Source organism: Saimiri boliviensis, chromosome 8 (genome assembly GCF_048565385.1).
Source record: "Saimiri boliviensis isolate mSaiBol1 chromosome 8, mSaiBol1.pri, whole genome shotgun sequence".
NCBI lineage: Eukaryota > Metazoa > Chordata > Mammalia > Primates > Cebidae > Saimiri > Saimiri boliviensis.
Window position 1 is genome coordinate 57,909,747 of NC_133456.1, and position 25,456 is coordinate 57,935,202.

The 25,456-nt window shown below is 37.6% G+C and overlaps 1 long non-coding RNA gene across 11 annotated transcripts in view; it reads left to right on the top strand.

Annotated features, from left to right (window-relative positions):
* LOC104653246 (uncharacterized) overlaps positions 1-25,456 on the top strand; it is a 123,039-nt gene that overhangs the window by 69,433 nt on the left and 28,150 nt on the right. For 10 of the 11 annotated variants that reach the window (XR_012518820.1, XR_012518815.1, XR_012518817.1 and 7 more), the window contains one exon: positions 18,713-18,906. The exons of the other annotated variant lie outside the window; for it this stretch is intronic. This is a non-coding gene — a long non-coding RNA (uncharacterized LOC104653246). The remainder of the gene's footprint in view (positions 1-18,712; positions 18,907-25,456) is intronic. 11 annotated transcript variants of the gene reach the window in all.

Below are 25,456 nucleotides of genomic sequence, written 5' to 3' on the forward strand. Positions count from 1 at the left end.
TTACAAATGAACCAGTGGAATACTTGCAAGCATATGCTTCTAAGAAATCTAGCAGATGTATCAATGAACTTCAGTTACATGAAATCATTTCGATAAACTTAGTCTTCCTTCGCTATTCGAGTAACCAGGCATCCTCCTGGAGCAAAGTCAAAGTTGATGTGATTAGATATACAGGGGTTGGATAAACCATGTTTATTTCTATAAAAGGATCTAGAGACGAGCATATCTTAAACAGATCCCATTTTCTTTCCTTGGAGTACAGAAAAGTAGTGTTTATATTGGTCACTCTTGTCTGCTGCCTTCAGTTTTATGACTTGCGAGACTGTTAGTAGTGTTATTATCACATAGTTTAATCTTTTCGGAAGAATTCATCCATTTATCCATCCATTCATTTATTCATTGAGCAGACCCAGGGACAGGAATTTAAAAGGTGAGGCCGGCCAGGTCATTGGACCTCAAGCCTCAAGCCCAAAGAACCTTGAAGTTTTACATACAACAATGTTCATGGAAGTAGCAAGAGGCTTCATAGCAAATGTTAAACTTGCCTAGAATTCAAGGGATATCAGATGAAAGGATATCCTCAATCTGAATCTGAAAGCTGCATGATTCCCAGGCAGAGCTGAGAGAGCATTCTAGTCTTTGGGGTCGGCGAATGTAAAAACAAGGAAAGATCTCAGGAATTCACCATCTAGTGGGGGAAGTTGATGTGTGAAAATGTATTATAAAACAAGGCAGAGAGAAACACTTGCTATGCTGGAAGTATAAGTTCTGGATCTGGACCAAGAAAGGACCCAAGAGACATGCAACCCTGCATTGTTGACCTGGTCCATAAGCATGGCAGCATTTGGTTACTACCACCTCTGCCTTCATCTCTCCGGCGAGTATCTTATTCTTTGTAATTGCAAACAAGAAGACTCCACTGGCCCAGAGATTCAAAAATTTTCTTGGCTTCTCTTATGGAAATAGACAATCCTGGTGAAAATGGGAGCCCAATAGACTTGCCAAATTTTTTTTTTTGCATATTTTTGTTTGTTTTTAAGGCGAGGATATGTATAAAGGGGTTAATGTATTTTAAATATAAAAAAATACATATATTTTTCTTTTTTTCTTTTGAGATGGAGTTCGGCCTTTTTTCCTCAGGTTGGAGTGCAATGGTGCAACCTTGGCTCACTGCAACCTCCACCTCCCAGGTTCAAACAGTTCTCCTCCCTCAGTCTCCCAAGTAGCCGGAATTACAGGTACATGCCACCATGCTTGGCTAATTTTGTATTTTTAGTAGAGATGGCGTTTTACCATGTTGGCCAGGCTGGTCTCGAACTCCTGACCTCAGGTAATCTGCCCACCTCAGACACCCAAAGTGCTGAGATTACAGGCATGAGCAATGTTGTAGACATGCAGAGGGTCAGCAGCTTTCAAAAAGCAAGAAAGGATACTGCCCATGGGGAAGAAACTGAGTTTCCCATGGGGACAACAGGCCAAACATACACACTTGAGCACAGAATCCAGTGCATGAAGGCTGGGAGAAAGAAACAACAGCACACTGGCAGAGTGCTGGGAGCTTGTGGAGAATTCAACACCAGAAGCACACAGCTCTTCCACTCCCTGGGCTCAGAGCCATTCAGGGAAAATGAGGGTAAAACTGGCAGGACTGAGCACCTGACCCAAAGCTCTTGGTTTACCTGAATGTGACTGTTCTAAATTGGGCAAGCAAAAATGTGTCTTTTCACAATAACTAGTCAGAATGAGAGTGCCAAGGAAAAAGGAGGGCAGATAAAGAAAACAATAGTATTTTGGGAGAAGGGGTAGTGGTGCCAGAGATTACATTTTAACCCTATCACGTTATTTCCAGGACAGATATAATTCAGAGGTACCCCAACATGTTATGAATAATGTGATTTTCAAATGTTTGTTTGAAATGTCACACTCATGTAATCTTCACCTTTTATTTAGTACCAAAATTTCAACAAATGACGCTGAAGAGTTCTCTGTTGATACTTCCGGGCTAAGATCTTTACAGACACTGGACTCTTAGGTGGCTTTCACCATGGCTGGAATCTAAGCTGGGATCTAGGCACTGCTGACCATCAGGGCTTGAGCATTTCCGGAGAATTTCTGGTGAACTGGTGAGGGGGACTAAGGAAAATCTGCCTGAGAGGTCTGAGGAACCACCTGACAGGGAGTTCATCTTACAGAAGCAAAGCAGGCACACTTTAAATGTTCCTTTCACAAAGCTGTGGTTGTCTGAGGGAGGAGGGATGGTGTAGTGAATGAAATTCTAATTTATTCCTAGTCTACCTTTGGGTGTATCTCTTTATTTTTGGGTAAAATCTCAAAAAACTCTTTAAACGCCTTTGTACATTGGGGCCCAACAGCAGTGCTCGTGGGCCTTTGTTCCAGCAGAGAGACAGGCGTTCTTCTTGCTTTGCCACTGAGTACCAGGAGCTTTGACTTCTTGACGGGTCGGGTGGCCATGGGGAATGCTGGCTCTCCAAGGAGTCTGATGTCTCAGCTGGCAGGGAAGCATAACCACAGGGCCTGGTAGATCACACTTATTTGGGAGCCCACATGAAATACCCCCTAAGGACTTCTAGGGACGTCCAAAAAAATATGAAAGGCCTTCTGTGAAGTACAAATGATCCTAAATGAACATGTGAGAGGAAAACGATAATTTAGTTACCATCCTGAGAATCATGAATTCAAATATTTTATTTACATATATATATTTAAAGATTTTAACACTTTAAAGGCTAGAAAACTGCCTTTTTATCCAGGCTGGACTTGCAAGATCCAGTGCAAAATGAAAACACAAGGCCCATGCTCAGAAACGAAGACTTTCAAGGCAGCAGCAGCAGCAGAGCCTTAAAGCAAATGCAGTGTGCTTCTGCATGCAGGGCCCTGTGTGACTGTGCAGGCTGCACAGTCATGAAGCCGCCCTTTGGATCACTTACCAGCCAGAGCCAACAGACAAAATAAAATATTCTTTATCCATCTCTCACTTTTTCTTCATCTTGCACCTCAAGTTTTAGCCAAATTAACTTTTGAATTCTTTGAAGGTGTCTAAAGTTGGGTTCCCAGAAAGGTGCATTTACTCGCAGGTGATTTTTTGAGGAAGTGCTCCAGGGAGGCCGATAAGGGCCTGGAGGAAACAGGACAGGCAAAGGGAGAAGCTGAGCAAATGTGTCATCTTTCTTTTCTCTCCTCTCTCTTTTTTTTTTTTGGCACGATTTTAAAATTTGTTTTATTTTGCTGTGTTTCCATCTTGCTATGTTTCCCAGGCTGATCTCAAACGCCTAGGCTCAAGCAATCCTCCCGTTGCAGCCTCCTGAGTAGCCCAGCCAAGTGTGCTCTCTTGGCCCTTAAAGGGAAGGGTTCAGCTTGAGTCCCCAAGGGAACTCAAGTGTAATTCCGTCTCAGTTATCCCAAGCTAAGACAAGGGTGCTGGGCTTTCACATCCAGAGCACTGACTAGTATTATTTAATAGCTGCCTAGTGCCTCTGGGCAAAGTTTCTGGACTCCTGAAGACTAGCAGCAGTTTCTGGCCATTGAAAGGCAGGGAGTGTGATGCTCCCCTCCCTGTGTCCATGTGTTCTCATTGTTCAATACTTATCTATGAGTGAGAACATGTGGTGTTTGATTTTCTGTTCTTGTGTCAGTTTGCTGAGAATGATGGTTTCCAGGTTCTCCATGTTCCTACAAAGGACACGAACTCATCATTGTTGGTGGCTGCATAGTATTCCGTGGTGCATATGTGCCACATTTTCCCTGTCCAGTCTATCATTGATGGGCATTTGGGCTGGTCCAGGTCTTTGCTATTGTAAACAGTGCTGCAATGAACATTCGTGTGCATGTGTCCTTGTAGTAGAACTGTTTATAATCCTTTGGATATATACCCAGTAATGGGATTGCTGGGTCAAATGGAATTTCTATTTCTAGGTCCTTAAGGAATTGCCACACTGTCTTCCACAATGGTTGAATTAATTTACACTCCCACCAACAGTGTAAAAGTGTTTCTGTTTCTCCATGTCCTCTCCTGCATCTGTTGTCTCCAGATTTTTTAATGATCGCCATTCTAACTGGCGTTGAGATGGTATCTCAATGTGGTTTTGATTTGCATTTCTCTAATGACCAGTGATGATGAGCATTTTTTCATATGTTTGTTGGCCTCATATATGTCTTCTTTTGTAAAGTGTCTGTTCATGTCCTTTGCCCACTTTTGAATGGGTTTGTTTGTTTTTTTTCTTGTAAATCTGTTTTATTTCTTTGTAGATTCTGGATATCAGCCCTTTGTCAGATGCGTAGATTGCAAAAATGTTTTCCCATTCTGTTGGTTGCCGATTCACTCTAATGACTGTTTCTTTTGCTGCACAGAACTGTGGAGTTTGATAAGGTCCCATTTGTCTATTTTAGCTTTTGTTGCCAATGCTTTTGGTGTTTTGGTCATGAAGTCCTTGTCTACACCTATGTCCTGAATGGTTTTGCCTAGGTTTTCTTCTAGGGTTTTTAAGGTGTTAGGTCTTATGTTTAAGTCTTTAATCCATCTGGAGTTAATTTTAGTGTAAGGTGTCAGGAAGGGGTCCAGTTTCTGCTTTCTGCACATGGCTAGACAGTTTTCCCAACACCATTTATTAAACAGGGACTCCTTTCCCCATTGCTTGTTTTCGTCAGGTTTGTTGGATGGCTGTAGATGTGTGGTGTTGCCTCTGAGGCCTCTATTCTGTTCCATTAGTCTATATCTCTGTTTTGGTACCAGTGCCATGCTGTTTTGATTACTGTAGCCTTGTAGTATAGTTTGAAATCTGGTAGTGTGATGCCTCCCACTTTGTTTTTTTTTTTGGCTCAGAATTGACTTGGCTATGAGGGCTCTCTTTTGGTTCCATATGAACTTTAAGGTGGTTTTTTCCAGTTCTGTGAAGAAGGTCATTGGTAGCTTGTTGGGGATAGCGTTGAATCTGTAAATTACTTTGGGCAGTATGGCCATTTTCACGATATTGATTCTTCCAAACCGTGAACATGGAAGGTTTCTCCATCTGTTTGTGTCCTCTCTTATTTTGTTGCGCAGTGGTTTGTAGTTCTTGAAGAGGTCCTTTACATCCTTTGTTAGTATGGGGAGAAATACCAGATATAGGTGAAGGAGAGGAAGGCAGCACATCACACTGCCATGTGTGTACCTATGCAACAATCTTGCATGTTCTTCAATGTACCCTAAAACCTAAAATGCAATTTAAAAAGAGTTCTTCAAGAAAATATTTTTTTAAAAAAGAAAGAAAGGCAAGGAGTGGTAACTCCCATTTTTCTTTAGCCCTTGCATCTCCTAGAAGCCTTTCTTCCCTGATTCCCAGATGTCCCCAGACAATACACACTTCTTGAAAAAAATGTCCTTGTCTTAACCATTTTTGCACTTCTAAAACCTAGGAGGCATCTAATGAGAGTATTTGTGGAATGGGTGAAGAAATGACAGTACCTCACCTAATTAGAGAATATCAGTCTAACAGCTTTTTCTTTTCTTCTAAAACATTTTGGGCTTGTTAGGGAGACATGGTCTTAAACTTCTCTGTCAGGGTGGTTCAGTGTCCCACCCTATTACTATTAGATTTTTTCCTCTATATTAAAAAACTAATAAAAATTTAATACCTTCGAAAACCAAAATATAGCCACATAAATAGTTCCACATACATGAGCTGTGAATTCACTAGTGACTTCAAATATCATCATACTGTCAGTGAATAAGCGTTTTATCCATCATTAAATCTCTCCCTCTGTCTCTCTCTCTCTCTTTTTTTTATTTTTGTGATTGGAAGGTGCATCCAGGACTTTTAATTGTTAAGAATTTTCCTTTTGTTTCCCAGTGAGGACAAATCTATATTCTTTTTTAAATGGGTACAACCCTGTAATTGCATGCTGTCCTATTTGGGTATGACATATATCCTCTCAGGAACTAAACTCATTTCTGCACGATGTACTTGGGACTTGGAGAAGTAAACTACAATTTATCTCCTCTAAATTGCACTCCCCAGTTCAGAGCAGGAGGCAGATAACCTCAATGTGAACTTTGCCTATGGATGTTTATCTACAGGCTCCAAGTAATATGGATTTATTCTGGTAATATACAGACCATTTAGCAGATAACGTTGAGAGCAAACATTTTATTGCCAATTTCTTGTAAATTATACATGGCTGTGTTTTAATGGATTTTCCTTCCAAACCACAGACTCACAACATGAGTAGTTATACAGATTTTTATTATGATCTTGAATATTGACTTTTAATTATGTACTGGTTAACAAAACAAATAAGGCTGTCACTTCCATCAAGAGAGCATTAAGGATGGAGGGTATCTTTTGATATCTTTTTTACCTTTCCATCCCAGTGCTACTTGCTTTAACATACCCATGCCAGGTATAAAAAGGGAAAAATTTCACATTACTTTAAGAAGACCGTGGAGTAGTTTTTAATTATGTTTATTGCAAAAGATATAGGGCTTACAGTAATGAGAGCTGAAGGACACCTTAACAACCATATTCAAAAGTAAGAAGGGCTGTTCAAAGAGAAATATGAGACATTGTTTCCATCTCAGTAGAAGACAGACTGGACACAAAATACGTTTATATTGAAGCCAAAGAAGGTAGACAATTGAATGAACTTCCTGACCATGAGAATATCAGGGGAAAGAAGTCATTAAGAAATCCAACAGCTAAACTCCACTCTTTTTGATACATTTCAGTTCTTAACATGGCCTTATAGAAGACTCAGTATTTGACAGCAATGGCCCAAGAGTTTGCAGATCTGAGGTCAACATCCTGAAACAATGACCCTTCTAACACCCCTCCCATTTTAAGACTCAGTGATTTCATCCTTGGAGATAATAAGAGTGATGAGAAACTCCTGTATGACCTGTATATTTTTAGATTCTAAGTATGAGGAGGGTTAAAGGCTTTTGAATTTCTTTTGTGGCAATTCAGGCAAGAAAATAGGTCAAGAGCTCAGTAAGAACAAGATCAGTGATTTATTTCTGTATGGCAGTTGGTGTTCTTTTTAACCCTTTCTCACAAGAATATCTTGAAATATATCCTGTGAGGAAATGTTAGTGGTGAAGACAAATGCAGAATATTGAGATCTTAGTGAATGCTGATTGTGTAGTAGTCTTAGTAGAAGGTATGAATGGGATCCAGTGACTCTCTGACAATAGTGTAATTGGGATGAAATCAGGTTAATGTATTTTGTTTAGATCTTTAGAATATTTGAGCTGGAAAGGAACTCAGAAATCAAATCTAATTATTATTATTCATTTAGTTTTTACTGATGGAGCAACTGAATCATTTGCCATCTGGATAATAGTGTGAGTGCTGCAAATTCAATCCGCTATGATGGTGTTTCCATTCCGTTAAACTCTTCTAGGATGCCAGTTCTCTCTGCCACTTACCTTATGGAAAAAGCTAGAATTTTGTGGTTGTTTTTTAACCCTATAGCAAAAAATTGTAAAAAGATAGCTTTTTCTCTCAATCTGTGATAAATGGGAACTACTTTAATGTCTTGTATTACCAGTTTAAAGTTTTTCCATCAATTCCATGCCTCCATGGCAACTTTCTAAACAAAAGAGCAATAAAAAGATGGTGCTCATTATTCTTAAAAATCATCATTACAGAAAACAATAACTTGGTGTCTATTCTGAAATAATATCTTTACAAACCCTAGCCAACCAACAGGAAAGCTGTTACCAGAAAACATCGTCTATATGAAGATCCCATTGGAATCCTTCATATTATATCAATTGACTTCCCTGACTTGCTGGTTGAAATGGAATTACATCTTGATTATATTGAGGAAAATTGGGGAGTTCATGGAAAATGGTCACTTTGAATGGAAAATGTATGTATTTTGGAAGCCAAGGTTAAAGTTAGGGTAGTTTTATAATACAGAAGAGCTTTAAGTTTGCCTCTACACTTTTGAAGAAATAAGTGCTTTTCCAGTAGAATTTCAGGCACCCTGGCCAATTATCAGGAATTCTTTCTACCTTGACAATGAAATCAACCCTTAATAAGGAAAAAAACATGAGCACACTGCAATTTGAAGAAACTGTGTGTATTTCAGAGTCTCCAGGAACAATGTGTTGTCAAACAAAATATAAAATGTGTGATAAACTTTAGATATAAAGGAATTTGTTGGCTATAAAATTTTATTTTACTGCTATCCTTCTATGGCTAAACATGTTGGAGATCAGTAAAGTATTAAAATATTTAAGATGACAGAACCTGAAGCCTAATTCTAGAAATACAGCAGTGAGAAAGAATGACAAGGGGCAGACACAGAATGCCTAGTCCATCACCTGCATAGTTTCCTTCATTTCACTGTGTACTTAATTTTAAAAGATACAGAGGATGGAGTGAGCATCTGCAGTATATCACGTCCATTACGCTCTACACCAGGCGTCCCCAAACTTTTTACACAGGGGGCCAGTTCACTGTCCCTCAGACGGTTGGAGGGCCACCACATACTGTGTTCCTCTCACTGACCACCAATGAAAGAGGTGCCCCTTCCTGAAGTGCGGCGGGGGGCCGGATAAATGGCCTCAGGGGGCCACATGTGGCCTGTGGGCTGTAGTTTGGGGATGCCTGCTCTACACAGAGACACCAATTGAAATGAGAGTGAAAATTTTGTGTCAAAATCACAGTGTTGTAGCAAACCCCATGCAGTCACTTCTTCCTTGCTTAAACACACAGTCAGGATGTTGGAGAATTTTCCTGAGGTCCAATTTACTGTTTTCGTAAGTCTGTGGGAGCTCAGAAAAACACATACTGTTTAAATTTTCCTAAATGTACCTGCATGGAGGCAAAGATTTTTATTTTGAAATGGAAAACTTCTTGTATACTATCTAAGGAAAGGCCTTGTTACTGAAATAGGGAAAATTATAGTTTTCAGGTGAGCTATTCCTACTAATCAGTCTCAGATTTGATTAAGACATTATACAATTGTATGATTTTTCGTTTGGGATAAAAGTTACTAAATGGGAGAAGCAAAATCCCTAAAATGAGAAGATGATGATGTTTTCTACTGAACCATTTGCACAAAGAAAATTCTTTGAATATTCTGCTAGACTTATATGCATGATTAATTAAGATGGCACCACCAAAACCAGCCAGATTCCTTGATTTTAGGGTATCTATATTAAATTTGAACTTGATTCTCAACTTCTAATTGTCTGTTATGTACACATGATTTATTGTGGTTTTGTTGCTTTTGTTGTTGCTCTGTGTATGGATGTATGTGTGTGTGGATATGTGTGTGTGGAGGATGGGTGTCTCATATTGTATTCTTAGCTTCTAGCTAAGTTGCTTTTGTGGTTTTGTTGCTTTTTTTGTTGCTCTGCGTATGGATGTATGTGTGTGTGGATATGTGTGTGTGGAGGATGGGTGTTTCATACTGTATTCTTAGCTTCTAGCATACTTCTTAGCACATAGTGAGATGTTAACCAATATATCGTAAAGAAAGACATTGGAGAACATTTGCTTTTGTCCTGTATTTATAAAAGTAATACTCATTTTAAAAATATATAAAGGAGAATAGAAAAATAGAGAAGGAAACTAAGTTCACCTGTAATCTTATTATCCATAATAATGTTATTAGTCTTTTGGTCTGATTCCAATAATCTAATTTATAACTGTATACGTGCATACATACAAGTATTTCTAGAAACACACACACACACACACACACACACACACACACACCCCTAACACTCACAATTGGTATCTGTATTAGTCCATTTTCACACTGCTGTAATGAACCAACTGAGACTGAGTAATTTATAAAGAAAGGAGGTTTAGTTGATATGCAGTTCCACATGGCTAGGTAGGCCTCAGGAAACTTAACAATCATGGTGGAAGGCAGAGGGAAAGCAAGGCTTGTCTTCTATGGTAGCAGAAGAGAAAGAAAGAGAGTAAGGGGAGAACTGGCAAACACTTTAAAATCATCAGATCTCATGAGAACTCACTCACTATCATGAGAACAGCATGGGGGAAACTGCCTCTATGATCCAGTCACCTCCCATTAGGTCCCTTCCTTCACATGTGGGGATTACAATTTAATATAAGATTTGGGTGGGGACACAGAGCCAAACTATATCAGTATCAAACCAAATATTAAGCTGTATACTCTTTTTTCAGTTTAACCTTTATGAGTTGAAAAATAGTCTATCAAAGGAAAACTCTTTATAAAGTTTACCATGCCCACTTACTTCAAAACTTTAAAACCATGAGCTCCATAAACTAGGGTTGAAGAAAGCTCCTCTGTGTTTTCTTTACTGGCCAGTAGTGACATTTATTGAACACTCACTACATGATGGAAACTTTTCTAAGCACTTACTCATAATGTCTGGGTTTAATCTACAACTTTCGAAGTAGGTGCCATTAGAATCTTCCTTTTATGAACTAGAGAGTGTGAGAAATGTGCTCAAATTCACATAGTGACAGATAAGAGAGCTGAATTTTGAACCCAGGTTTGCTGAATCTGGACCCTGAACACCAGCCAGGTTTACTGAATCTAGACATATGGATCTCTGGGAATATTGCTGCCTTCCATGTTTATGGTATACATCTGGACAGGTCTTTGAAGCCCTTTCACCATTTGATCACTTGATCCTATATATCCTATTGGTAAATATCTCCTGTTCCCCAATTCCCCATCAGTACCTTAACTCATTGGTTCTCAACCAGGGCCATTTTGCCCTTCTGGGGACATTTGGGGATGCATGGAGACATTTCTGTTTGTCACAGCTTGATAGCAGATGCTACTAATATCTATTGGGTAGGGACCAAGGATATTGCTAAACACTCTGCAATGTTCAGGACAGCCCCTGCAGCAAAGAATTATGCAGCTCAAAATGTCAGTAGCAACAAGGTTGAGAATGCTGCTTTAGCTTATTTTTTCAACCTCTTTTGTCTGAACATAAATAGCCTTCTAATCAGTTTCTTTATCTTTAGTTTCATCCTTATCCATGCTGCTGCTATAACTAGCTCTTTACATATGGATAAATCATGCCATTCTCTTGCTCTGTGTAACTCTGTAGCTCTAGAGGGCTACCTGGGTTCAAATTATGATTCAAAGAGTTCTGGACTCTATGGCTTTGGGCAACTGATTCACAGCACCTGGCTCAATAAAGTTCTTGTGAGGATTTTAATGCTTTGTAGCTAGCACAAATTAGTGTTCAATAAATGTTATCTACCATTTAAGAAATATTTGAAGGCTCTCTACTGCCTACAGAAGAAAGCCTATCCTTGTCAACATGACATTCCAGACCCTTCGCCGTGTTGTATTACTCAGAGCCTCTTCTCTGGGATGCTGCCCTGGTTGCCCTGTGTCCAGTCCTGCAGGACTACCTGTCAGCCTTTAGATTAATGGATGCTTGGGTGTCAGGGGTCTTTGCTTAGACCTTGCTTACAGCTTGGGAAATCTATCTCCAGCTCCTCTGCTTGGACACATCTGTCTTATCCAAGACTCAGGTCAAATGCAACCCTTTCTATTTAACCTTATCCAATAGCTAGTCAGATTTACTCACTCCTTCCCCTACATTTTCACCATATTTAGGTTATATCATCTCTCTTTCCTTCCATCTATCCATCTACCCTTCCTTTCTTTCTTCTATCCATCCACCCATTCATTGGCTGTAATACGTAGTAATTAAAAGGGCAAGGTCTAGAACCAGATTTTCTTAGTTGAAAATTCAGATTCCAAAACAAAATTGATGTAACCTTGATCAAATTGCTTGGCTTCATGAAGCCTTAATTTTCTTGTCTCTAAAATAAGTTTAATAATATTATACAATAAATAAAGTGACTGTGATGGTTGAATGTATGTAAATCATTTACCATATTGTCTGCTATGTACAAACCCTAAATAAATGGTAGCTCTCACCCACTTGTATTGGTTAAATTCCTACTCTGTGATGGGTCCTCTTTACATTATGCCTTGCATTATAAGTTGTATATGTGCCCAACTCACTTATTAGGTGATCAGCTTGCAGAGTAAAGGCCCCTTCCTGCCCCTTAAAAAATTTCCTCTCCACTCCAACAATTCAAATATAGGTGAAAAAATTATTTCCATCAACATCTAGCCTGTGTTTCATAACGTCCTTGCTGGTCAGTATTTCTCTCTTAAGATGCTATACATCTACTAATGTGAGAAGTATGGCCAATCGAAAGGAGCCTGCTATTCTCCTGCATTGGTTGCATCCCACTCCCACCCTTCTCCCCACCATTTCCAATCCGCATTCCAGCTACCTCTCTGGGAATCATACAATCACAACAAATCTCTTCATGATTGTAATAATGGCCTTCAGCCTCCTCCATTATGCTAGAGCTGAAGAGATGATGTCAGTGGCATATTCCTGTAAGAAGAACTTAGTGACTACTTAATTTTCCATGTAGATTTTAAATGCTTTGTATTTTGTTAAAATCCAGATTACCATCTTCCACTGAGCAAGTGGTCCAATCTGATTAACATAATATATTCTCATTTGTTGCCAAATATTGCCAAGGGCTAGGTATTACTTAGGGAACCACTTACTCCTCCCAACACACACACACACATAAATGAAAAATAAGTAGATGTGTACAATCATTATTGAACTAAAACAGCACTTAGAAATGTATTTTTATTGTGAAAAATGGCCAAATAAGAGTTGCTGACTGTTTGTAGCCCTATAATGTAAGTCAGATAAATTGTTGCCCAGAAGTCTGACATTTCAAAAGCCCAAGAATATGTTCATTTTTTCTGATATGCCATTTTTCTAATTCTCCCAGCTATTTTCCTTTAGCAAGAAACATTCTTCTGTGCCCGAGCAGTTCAATTAGAGCACTGTAAAAGTTGTCATAATGACTTTAACATAAGTGCCCCTGAGCAATAGGGATAATTTTGGAGGCGGGGGGCAGGCGACAAGTTCTGCTGTTACTTTCCTGGTATGGAAAGTGGTAATAACTTGCATGGAGAAGAAAATGCACCATCTATAGCTCAACTCTGTTAACCTGCTCAGAGAACTAAAAACATGCTATCTCACCTAGAGTGGTTTTTCTGTTTTGGTCTTTTCAACATCTTTGCACCTTCTGTAGCCAACAGCACTCTCCTTTTCCACTCAGTGAACATGTTAGGTGACTCCACCTCTGTGGTGGTTTAGGACAGCAGTTCCCAACCTTTCTGGCACCAGAGACTGGTTTCATGGAAAACAATTTTTCCATAGATGGGTGGGGGTGGGGATGGGGGTTAGCTTTGGGATAAACTGTTCTCTCTTAGATCCTCAAGCATTAGATTATCATAAGGAGTGTGCAGACTAGATCCCTTGTGTGTGCAGTTCACAGTAGGGTTTATGCTCCTATGAGAATCTAATGACCTGCTGATCTGACAGGAGGTAGAGCACAGGTGGTAATGCTCACTCACCTCCTGCCCTGCGGCCCAGTTCCTAACAGGCCACAGATTGGTACTGGTCCATGGCCTGGGGGTTCAGGACCCCTGGTTTAGAATATACTCACAAATTCTCCCCTTGGATATGAACTGGCCTTAGTGATTTACTTCTAATAAATAGAATGCAGCAGAAATGACACTGTCTGACATTTGCGCCTAGGTCAGAGGCCAGTGCATTTTTTTCTGCAAAGGCCTGCATTGTAAATATATACAGCTTCATAGGCCATACCCACAGGGCCTCTGTCACAACTACACAGCTCTGGTATTGTAGCATGTAATAGCCAAAGATAATATACAAACAACCTTGGCTATTTTCTGATGAAAATTTATTTCGCCCTGAAGTCACCATGCTGTGGAGGTTATGAGGAAAGAATACACAGAAATAGAAAGATGTCCAAGAAGTCCCAGCATCTAAGTCATCTTCTCTTGCAGGTGTGTGAGAAGGAAGCCTTCAAGATGAGTCCAGCTTAGCCACCACCTGGATGCAGCTACACTGTGATACCCGTCCCCCACTCCCAGTGAGAACAGCTTAGCTGGTACAGTCAACCCCCAGAAATGTGGCAGATGACCATGATAATGATGATATAATGGCTTTGGGATGGGCACATAATTTAGACCTCACCTGTCAGTACACTTTAACTCTCTGCCAATACTACTTGTACAGGAAGGGACATGTGCCTCAGTTTGATCCAATGAGATGCAGTTCCTTGATCGTGAGGAACAGTGGAGGAACCCTTTTTACCATATTTCTAACTGGACAGCCTGAACTGCTCATGGACATTTTGTTACCACATGGGAAGAGGCTGTAATATATATATTCATAAATCATAAGTGTATAGTTTGATGATTTTTACAAACTGAGCACAACCATGTAGCCACAACTCAGGTTAAGTTACCAAAGTTTACCACTCTTCCAACCCTCTATCTCTTGCCTCTTTTCGGCTTTTCTCCAAAGATAAACACTAGCTCTCACAGCATATATTAGTTGTTTTACTTTTTGTGCTTGTACCAATGAAATCATACAGTACACACTCTTGCATCTGGCTTATTTTTTTCTTTTATTTTTAGTTGACACATAATAATCGTACATATTTACAGGATAGAGTAATATTTTAATACATGTGTACAATGTGTAATGACCAAATCAGAGTAATTAGCATATCTATCACCTCAAATGTTTATCATTTCTTGGTGTTGTGAACATTCAAAATCCTCTCTTCTAGCTTTGTGAAAATATATGATAAATTAAGTTAAGTGTATTTGCCCTACAGTGCCATAGAACAAAAGAACTTATTCTTCTATCTAGCTGTAATTTTGTATCTTGAACCAACCTCTCTCTATCCTTCCCTGCCTCCTACTCAACCCCGTCTCTAGAACCACATTTTTACTCTCTGCTTTTATAATTTCAATCCTTTAACTCCCACATAGGTGTGAGAACATGTAGTATTTCTTTTTCTATGATGACTTATTTCGCTTAACATAATATCTTCCAGGTTTTTTCATGTTGCCACAGATGATAGGATTTTATTCTTTTTAATGGCTTAATAGATTCTATTGTGTATATACACCACGTTTTCTTTATCTAGTCATCTGGTGATGAACATTTAGGTTGATCCCATAGCTTGGCTATTGTGAATAGTGCTGCAATAAACATGGGGGTACAGATATATGTTTGTGTAAGAGTTGCCTTTTCTCTGAATCCTCCTCTCCTTTGTTATTTTTTGTCTTTCTGATAATAACTATTCTGATGGGAGTGAGATGATAGCCCATTGTGGTTTTGATTTACATTTTCCTGATCATTGGTGATACTGAGCATTTTTTTGGTGTATTTTTTGGCCATTTTTATATCTTCTTTTAGGAAGTCTCTTTTCCAATCCTTTGCCCATTTTTAAATCATTTTCTTTTTCTTGCTGTTGAGTTGAGTTCCTCGTATATTCTGGATATTAGTTCCTTGTCAGATGAATAGTTTACAAATTTTTTTTTCTCATTCAACACATTGTCTCTCCATCATGTTGACTGCTTCCTTTGCTATACAGAGATTTTTAGTTTGCCATAATCCCATTTGTCTTTTTGTTTTTGTTTTTGTTGCCTGTGCTTTTGAAGTCTTCGCCATAAAATTTTTGCCTAGACTCATATCCTGAAGTATTTTCCCTATGTTTTCTTCTAGTTATTTTATAGTTTCCGGTCTTACATTTAGGTCTTTAAATCATTTTGAGTTTAGTTTTGCATATGGCGACAGACAGGGGTTGTTTCATTCTTCTACGTATGGATATCCAGTTTTTCTACCATCTCTTTTTGAAGAGGTTGTCCTTTCCCCAGCATGTATTTTTGCTTCCTTTGTCAAAAATTACTTGGCTGTAAACACATGGATTTATTTCTAGGTTCTGTGTTATGTTCCACTGGTCTATGTGTCTGTTTGTATACCAATACTATGCTGTTTTGTTTACAATATCTTTGTAGTATATTTTGAAGTCAGGTGGTGTGGTACTTCCAGCTTATTCTTTTTGCTTAGCATAACTTTGGGTGCTCAAGGTCTTTTGTGATTTCGTACAAATTTTGGAATAGTTTTTTAAAATTTCTGTAAAGAATGTCATTGATATTTTGATAGGAATTGCATTGAATGTGTAGAATCTCTTTTGGGTATATAATCATTTTAACAATGTTAATTTTTCTGTTCTATGAAATGGATATGTCCTTTGCAGGGGCATGGATGAAGCTGGAAACTATTATTCTCAGCAAACTGACACAAGAACAGAAAACCAAACACCACATGTTTTCACTCATAAGTTGGTGTTAAACAGTGAGAGCACAAGGACATAGGGAGGGGAACATCACATACTGGGCCCTGTTGGAGGGTGGGAGGGCTAAGAGAGGTATATCGGGGGTGGGGGATTGGAGAGGGATAACATTAGAGGAATACCTAATGTAGGTGATGGGGGGATGGATGCAGCAAACCACCATCTCATGTGTATACCTATGTAACAATCCTGCACAATCTGCACATGTATTCTGGAACTTAATGTATAACAAAAAAAAAAAAAGAAAAGAAAAGAAAAAGAAATGGGGTCTTACTATGTTGCCCAGGCTGGCCTCAAACTCTTAAGTTCAAGTGAGACTCCTGTCTTAGCCTCTCAAAATACTAGGATTATAGATGTGAGTCACTACAAGTGACCCATTATTCTAAATTCCAGTCATTCAGGAGTCTATGAGAAATTTATAACAAATGACAATTTTGGAGTTCAATAAACTGAGTAACTCACCCTGAATCACACAACTAACCCCAGATAAAAGACCCAAATTGCTGTGGTCCTCTGGACACATTGCCCAGTGATCTTGCCTCTGCATCTTTCCAAGATCTAGTTTCACTCTGTAATTTTCTTTTAAAACATGGAGGGACTGTGAACCTAGTGTACTTTCTGCTACCTTGCTGGGGAAAAATTACAAATCTACATAATTCAATAGCATACACATTATTTGTTCTCCTTTGTAGATTCCCACTTATAATACCTTAAAAATAATTTAAAGGTATTAGAAAGATACTTCTTGCTGGAGTAAAAGTGGAAATGTATGAAGAGTTTAAAATATATTTTGTTGTTGTTGAATAATCTTTACTTTGAATATTGAAGGAGTCTGATTTCAATGACAGGTACATCCTTAAAATTCAACTGAGTATTTATTTATTTATTTACTCACTTTCTTAGGTTGTCACTAAAGAAAATTGCTGATACAGTAAGAGCCCATGGTATAAGTGCCCAGCCTGAAAATGTGTGGAGTGTTTAGAAAGAATATAAAAATGATACATAAAATAATGTGAATTAAGCCAGCAGTGCATCTTTGAAAAGGAGAATGTTGATTTGGAGCATCTGATCTGTATGTTACCCCGTTTCTCTACTGATAGTAAAGATGCTCAAAGGCACCTAAAAGTCTGAACTATTAAGCAGCTATACTCCAAAATCAATGTTAGTTTTGTCTCTTACCCCTTCACAGATAGGCTTTTTTTTTTTTTTTTTTTTTTTTTAATCAATGACTCTTTGGGGCTAATTGTTTAAAAGCCTTGACTTCATTTTCAGGTTAAATACATACCTGTACCATTCTGAGAATTAAGAAAAAAGGAAAAGAAAAGAAAACCAGTCATTGAGTACTATGTTCAATTTACTAAAAATATCTAGAATAGTAAAGTATTTCCAAAGGCAAATCTTTGGTGTGACAGATGTGAAATAACATCCACAAGCTGAAGGGTCTTTCTTACAAAAGCATTCTGTAGCTGCTTCAACAAGAGTACTGAGTGTCATTTATAATTCATGCAAGTATATTGAAGCTTTCTGCTGTTGTACAAGAAAGATGGTTTTCAAAGCTACAGAGGGCAATAATCCAATATTCCTTGTAGAGAGTCCCATATATCTCATATAGATTTTACACTTGAGATCATTTCCATGCTGATGACCTCAAGAACACAATGTGATATTTTCAGAAAACACAGATTTATGCTATGTGTTATTTCTGCAAGCTTAGGGGACAGCCATTAGATCATTAAGTTAAAGGTATATTTTTAGTCAGCCTTCATCCACATTGCAGTGGTCACTGTGAAAAACTGGGCATCTAAATGCTTCAAGAACTTTAGTTTTTGTGTTCAATATATTTTGCAGTGGAAAATGGGTTTGCTGATCAAACTCTAATCCTAGAGAAGGCAAAATGACCATGGGAATAATTCGATCATTTCTTTAAAAGTATGAGACTTTTAATATGAAATCAGTTCATGTTCAAAAACAATTTAATATTTAAATCAAATTTAAATATTAAATTATTGGCAAAAAAAGTTATTTGCAGGCCAAAAGAGGTGAGCTTCATAAAGTGACACCCAGAACTCTTATTAAAACTGCAACAGAATGTTTTTGTAAGAAAGACCCTTCAACTTCTGGGTGTTATTTGACATCTGTCACACCAAAGATTTGTCTTTGGAAATACTTTAGTATTCTAAATACTTTTAGTAAATCCCAATGTAGTACGCAAAGAGTGTCTTTCATTGCCATTGTCAGAACCTGGTAATGTCACAGGTCAACCATTAACAGGTAGTTACTGCAAAGCTGTGATTAACACTAGAGTGCATTCAAAGACCACATAGTCAAAAAATAATCAAAGTCATTTTCAATAGACCAATCTGCACAATATAATCTATCATCAAAATCCAGTTGTGAGAAATTCTTCATCCACACTAATCTTTGAGTAGCACCTGCCCTTCAGTAATTCTCTTGTTTCTTTTCAGGATTTCACCAAATGGTACTAGTCTGCTGCACTGCAGTGGAATATCAAACTCCCCAATATAGTAAACAACATCTTCTCGAGGACATACAAGCCACCAGATAGAGAAACGCCCATTACAGAGCTGTGGAGTCCTTATGCTGTAGTGCTATGCTGCCACAAAGTAGACACAAAGGAGTACTCGTTGAATGATAAAAGGTATCAATGAATGAACAAATGAACTAATGAGCTGATGTATTGATTAAATGAATTTACTTCCAAACTAAAAAAGTTGCTTTAAACTTTGTTCCAAAGTTACACGGTTTTTAAAAAAATAAACATTTTCACTTTTGAATTGCTTTACATTTACATAAAGTTGCAAAGATAGGGAAGTTGCCTTTCCCTATTATTGGCTTCTGACATTAGTATGATACATTTGTCACAATTAATGAACTATTGATGATTTGTTATAATTAACTAAGTTCTATACTTTATGTAGATTTCCTCAGTTTTCACCTAATGTCCTTTCTCTGTTCCAGGATCCCATCCCAGAAATCACATTTCATATTGTTCTTCCTAAGACTCATCTTTGTGGGGATGGTTTCAGGGCCAAACTTTTAAGGACCTTGAGTGTTTTGAGTAGTACTAAACAGGTATTTATTAGGATGACCCCTACTGAACTTTGACTGATGAATTGTTCATGATTGAATTGGGATTACGGGTCTTTAGAATAAAGATCATTGATGTAAAGAGCCCTTTTTTATCACATCACATCAAGGGTACCATGCCATCAACATGACTTATTACTGATAATGTTGACATTGACCACTTGACTGAGATAGCATTTGTCAGAATTCTCCACTGTAAAGTGACTTTTCCCCACTTTCCATGCTATACTTGTTTGTAGGAAGTCACTATACATAGTCCATACTTAAAGAGAGCGCCATCTCCTTGAGGGCACTGTAACTACATTAAATACTTGAAATCTTTCTGCCTAGGAGAGTTATCTATTTTTTCCAATTTATTTATTCAATTATCTATTATTAAATAATAATTTAATAATTATTATTATTATTGTTGAGATGTCTTCTTTGACCTATATGAAAAAAAGGTGAAGCTGCAAAGAGCAATGAATGAGTCAAAGATCTGTGATACCAACAAAAATGGTGGTAATATTGTCACCTATAAATTTATATAAACTTCATTTTATATCAGTTATAGTGATAGATTAACTGATTAAATTTGGGAAATAGTATTATACCCATTATAGAAAAGGATGTGTTAGATGATTGGAGTGGATTCTTCTTAACAACCAAGCTAGGTCTAGATTCAGAGTCTCTAACATGTTAGTCTATGTATATAGCAATGAAAACATATCAAAGCAAAAAAAAAAAAAAAAAAAAAAAAAAAAAAAAAAAAAACGCTAATTCTAACACTCAGAAATCAGGAGAAAGTTCAACTGAATAACACTAACAAGGAGCAGGATCTAACTGTTTAAGTAACAGCAGAATAATTAATCAAGTAGCAGCAGAATAAACAGCCTTCTAAATTTTACTTGGATCTTTATCCAAAATATAACAGATCCTGAGCTGAAAAACATACCCTCACAAAGTCAAAAGAACAGAAATTTTACTATATTTCTTCTTAGACTATAATGAAATTTAACTAAAAATTGATATCAGAAAAAAACTCCAAAATCCCCAAATAGTTTGAGATTAAATAACATACTTTTATATAACATATAGGTCAAAGAAGACATCTCAAGGGAAATTTAAAAATATTTTAAACTAAACAAAATGAAATGTACATCAAAACTTATGGGATGCTCAGGAAGAATAGCTAGTGGATGCTTGGCTTTATACTTAAGTGATGGGTTGATCTGTGCAGCAAACCACCATGGCACACATTTATCTACGTAACAAACCTGCACATCTTACACCTGTACCCTGGAACTTCAAATAAAAGATGAGAAAAAAAAGAAGGATAATTCTTTTTACCCACAGTTTTCTGTCTTCTAATAGTTCTCTTATATCTTTAGATAAATGTGTCTCAAACCTTACAATATTCATAAAATCTGAGATTGCAGATGTACTTTACATTACAAATCCTATTTTTATTTTTTTAATGTATGGAATGCTGTAAAAGCAGTGTTTACAGATAAACTTGTAGCAGCAGTTGCATATATTAGAAAAGAAAAAACATCTAAAAATCAATAATAGAAACATGCCTTAGGAAAATAAAGAGAGAAGAGCAATTTAAGCTTCAAGTAAGCAGAAGAAAAGACAAAACTTTGAGCAGAAATCTACAAAGGAAGATTTCAGGAAGTCAACAGAGCAAGTCAATAAACCCAAAAGGCAATGCCTTTAAAAGATCTATAAACTTGATAAATCCATAGCCAGGCTAACCAAGTGAAAAGGGAGAAGACACAAATTACTAATATTGATTCCATGGACATTAAAAAGATAATACAAGAATATTACAAACAAATGTATACTTACACATTTAGTAATTTAGATGAAATGGATCAATTCCTTGAAAGACATAAACCATCAAAACTTATGGAAAAAATATGTTATGTAAATAGATCTATATTTATTTTAAAAATTGATAAATCATTAATAATCTTTCAAAAAAGAAAACATCTGGCCCAGATTCTTTCACTGATGAATTTCACCAAACATTTAAGGAACAAATGATATCAGTTCTCTACAATCGCTTCTAGAAAATAGATATAAGAGGTATACTTCCTAACTCATTTGATGAGTCAGGCATTATCCTAATACCAAAACCAGAGAAAGCGACTACGAGAAATGAAAACTACAGCTCAATATGTTTATGAACGTAGATGCAAAATTTTTCAATAAAATATTAGCTAAGTGAATCCAAAAATGTGTAAAAATACATCACAATAAGTGGAATTTATTTTAGGCCTGCAACACTGATCTGACATTTAAAAATCAAAATCAATTAATGTAGTACATTATATTAACTGGCTAAAGAACTATTTTATGAGTCTGTCAATTGATGCAGAAAAAACATTTGACAAAATCCAACATCTATTTATGAGAAAAAGCCTTAGAAAACTAGGAATAAAAAACATCCTCAACTAAATCTGTAATACCTAAAAAATAGGCCACCATGATATTTCATGGTGAGAAATGATACACTTTTCTTCTATGATTGGGAACAAGAAAAGATTGTTTCTTTTTGCTACTCTTACTCACCATTTTACTGGATATCCTAGCTCGTGCAATAAGGCAAGAAAAAAATATCTAGAGAGAGATTCAGAAGAAAAAAGAAAACTATCTTTGTTCACAGATGACATAATTATTTAGTAAAACTAAAAGAATTGACTCTTGGAACTAACATGTGCTTATAGCAAGGTTGCAGGATGCAACATTAATAGAAGTCAATTGTCTTGCCATGTTCCACCAGGGGACAACTGAAAATTAAAGTAGAAAACAAAATACAGTTTACATTCCTTCCTCCAGCAAAGAAAGGAAATATAAACAACAAAATATGTATGGGACATATACTATGTATACGGAAAATTTTAAGCCTGATGAAAGAAATAAAGCAAGATCTAAATAAATGGGGAGATGTATCATTTTCATGGAAAGGTAGACTCAATAATGTTGAAGTATATATTTTTCATACGTTGATGTATAGATTGAATGTAAATTTAATTCTCAGCAAGCTATTTTGCAGTTATTGACAAGTTCATTCTATTTTTTAGCTTCATCCCAAAGGATAATTTAAAAATTTATATGGAAATGCGAGAGATCCAACATAGTCTACACAATACTAGCAAGGACTAAGTTGTAGGACTGACACCACCCAATTTCAAGTAGTACTATAAAGCTACAGTAATTAAGACAGTAAGGTATTTGTAAAAGTATAGACAGATGGATTTATAGAAAAGAGGAGAGAACCCAGACATAAACCCTGCGAAATAAGGTCAATTGATTCTTGACAGAGAGTAAAAGAAATTCAATTGAGAAAAGACAATCTTTTCAACAAATAATCATCAAAAAATTGTACATATATATACAAAAAATGTCTTTTTCTTGCCTAATTACCCTGGTCAAAATTTCCAAAACTACGTTGAAAAGGAATGGTGAGAGAGGGAATCCTTGTCTTGTGCTGCTTTTCAAAGGGCATGCTTCCAGCTTTTGCCCATTCAGTATGATATTGGCTGTGGGTTTGTCATAAATAGCCCTTATTTCTAGATACGTTCCACCAATACCTAGTTTATTGAGAGTTTTTAGCATGAAGGGGTGTTTAATTTTATAGAAGGCCTTTTCTGCAACTATTGAGAAAATTATATGGTTTTTGTCATTGGTTCTGTTTATGTGATGGATTACATTTATTGATTTGCATGTGTTGAACCAGCCTTGCATCCCAGGGATGAAGCTGACTTGATCGTGCCGGATAAGCTTTTTGATATTCTGCTGGATTCAGATTGCCAGTATTTTACTGAGGATTTTCCAATCAATATTCATCAGGGATATTGGCCTGAAATTTTCTTTTTTTGTTGTATATCTGCCAGGTTTTGGTATCAGGTTGATGCTGGCCTCATAAAATGAGTTAGGGAGGATTCCCTCTTTTTCTCTTGTTTGGAATAGTTTCAGAAGGAATGGTACCAGCTCTTCTTTGTACCTCTGGTAGAATTCAGCTGTGAATCCATCTAGTCCTGTACTTTTTTTGGTTGGTAGGCTGTTAATTGCCTGAGTTTCAGAACTTGTTATTGGTCTATTCAGGGATTTGACTTCTTCCTGATTCAGTCTTTGGAGTGTCCAGGAATTTATCCATTTCTTCTAGAGATGCCCTTCTTTCGGAGATGCCCTGCCTAGAGAGAAGGAATCTAGAGGGGCAGTCTGGCTACAGCCACTTTGCCAAGCCGTGGTGGGCTGTGCCCAATTCAAACTTCCTGGGGCTTTGTTTACACTGTGAGAGGAAACCACCTACTCAGGCCTCAGTAATGGTGGACCCACTTCCCCCACCAAGCTCCAGCATCCTGGTTGACTTCAGACTGCTGTGGTGGCAGCAAGAATTTCAAGTCCGTGGATCTTAGCTTGCTGGGGTAGGAGCCGCTGAGCTAGACCACTTAGCTTCTTGGTTTCAGCCCCCTTTCCAGGGGAGTGAATAGTTCTGTCTCCCTAGTGTTCCGGGCACCACTGGGATATGGAAAAAATACTGCAGCTAGCTCGGTGTCTGCCCAAATGGCCGCCCAGTTTTGTGCTTGAAACCTAGGGCCCTGGTGGCGTAGGTACCCGAGGCAATCTCCTGGTCTATGAGTTGTGAAGACCATGGGAAAAGTGTAGTTTCTGGGCTGGAGTGCGCCGTGAATTAAGGCACAGTCCCTAATGGCTTCCCTTGGCTAGGGGAGAGAGTTCCCTGACTTATTGCGCTAAGTGAGGCAACACCCCACCCTACTTCGGTTCGCTCTCCGTGGCTGAACCGACTGTCTAACCAGTCCCAATGAGATGAGCCAGGTACCTCAGTTGAAAATGCAGAAATTACCAGCCTTCTGCACTGATCTCACTGGGAGCTGCAGTCTGGAGCTGTTCCTGTTTGGCTGACCTTTTATTTCTTTTTTTTCCAAGAGAGAGTTTCACTCTTATTGTCCAGGCTGGAGTGCAATGGCGTGATCTCGGCTCACTACAACCTCCACTTCCCAGTTGAAGCAATTCTCCTGCCTAAGCCCCCTGAGTAGATGAAACTATAGGCGCCCAATACCACGCCTGGCTAATTTTTGTATTTTTAGTAGAGATGGGTTTTTACCATGTTGGCCAGGCTGGTCTCGAACTCTAACCTCCAGTGATCCACCCACCTCAGCCTCCCACAGTGCTAGAATTACAGGCATGAGTCATCGTGCCTTGACAAATGTTGATTTCTAACATCATTTTATAATAAAAGGAGCAAGGACTCCTTGGAGAAACAGCTGATTCTAAACCAGGAGTAGAAAATATATAAGATAATCTTGGAGCACCTTGTAGGGCCAGAAAGTAAACAAGTGCATTTTAAAAAAGTCACATTGGTAACAATATGTCAAAGAACAAAGGAGTCTTCTGAAAGATCTCCCAAAGGCCAAAGCTGGAACAAGCAGAGCAAGAAAGTAAATTAGCTTTGAATTACAACCCAAAATATAAAGTAAACATCCATATGTCTCTACTGATATAAAGAAGAATTGAATAATTAAAAAACTGGGAAAGAGAGGGAGAATAAATAAATTCTACACAAAAGAATTTGAAATAAGCTTTGTAGATAAGACATCCTAAAGAAATTCCCATTCTTAAGTATTCATAGTGACTTCCTTCCAAAAATTACAGTATGGAAAAGTGATTTAAAAAAATCTGACACATAATACTTCAGCCAGGTTATCAAGGTCAACATCAAGAGTCACAAATTATGTGGACACTATGTACACTTGGTATGATGTAATGGAAATAGCACTTCACTTCTGTGATCTGTCTTCCCAAGCTCATTATCTCAGTATAATTATGAAAAAGAAATCAAAGTCTGATAAAGGAATACTCTACAAAATACCTGACCATACTCTTTAAAAGTGTTAAGGTCATTAACATTTGAGACAATGTCTTAGCTAAGAGGAGCATAAAGAGACAGGCCAACTAAATTTAATATCCTAGACTGGATGGAATCCTGGAACAGAAAAAAAGGATATTAGGTAACAACCCAGGAAATCTGAATAAGGAATGAAATAAGTTAATAACAATGTATTAATATTGCTTTATTAATTATGACAAAT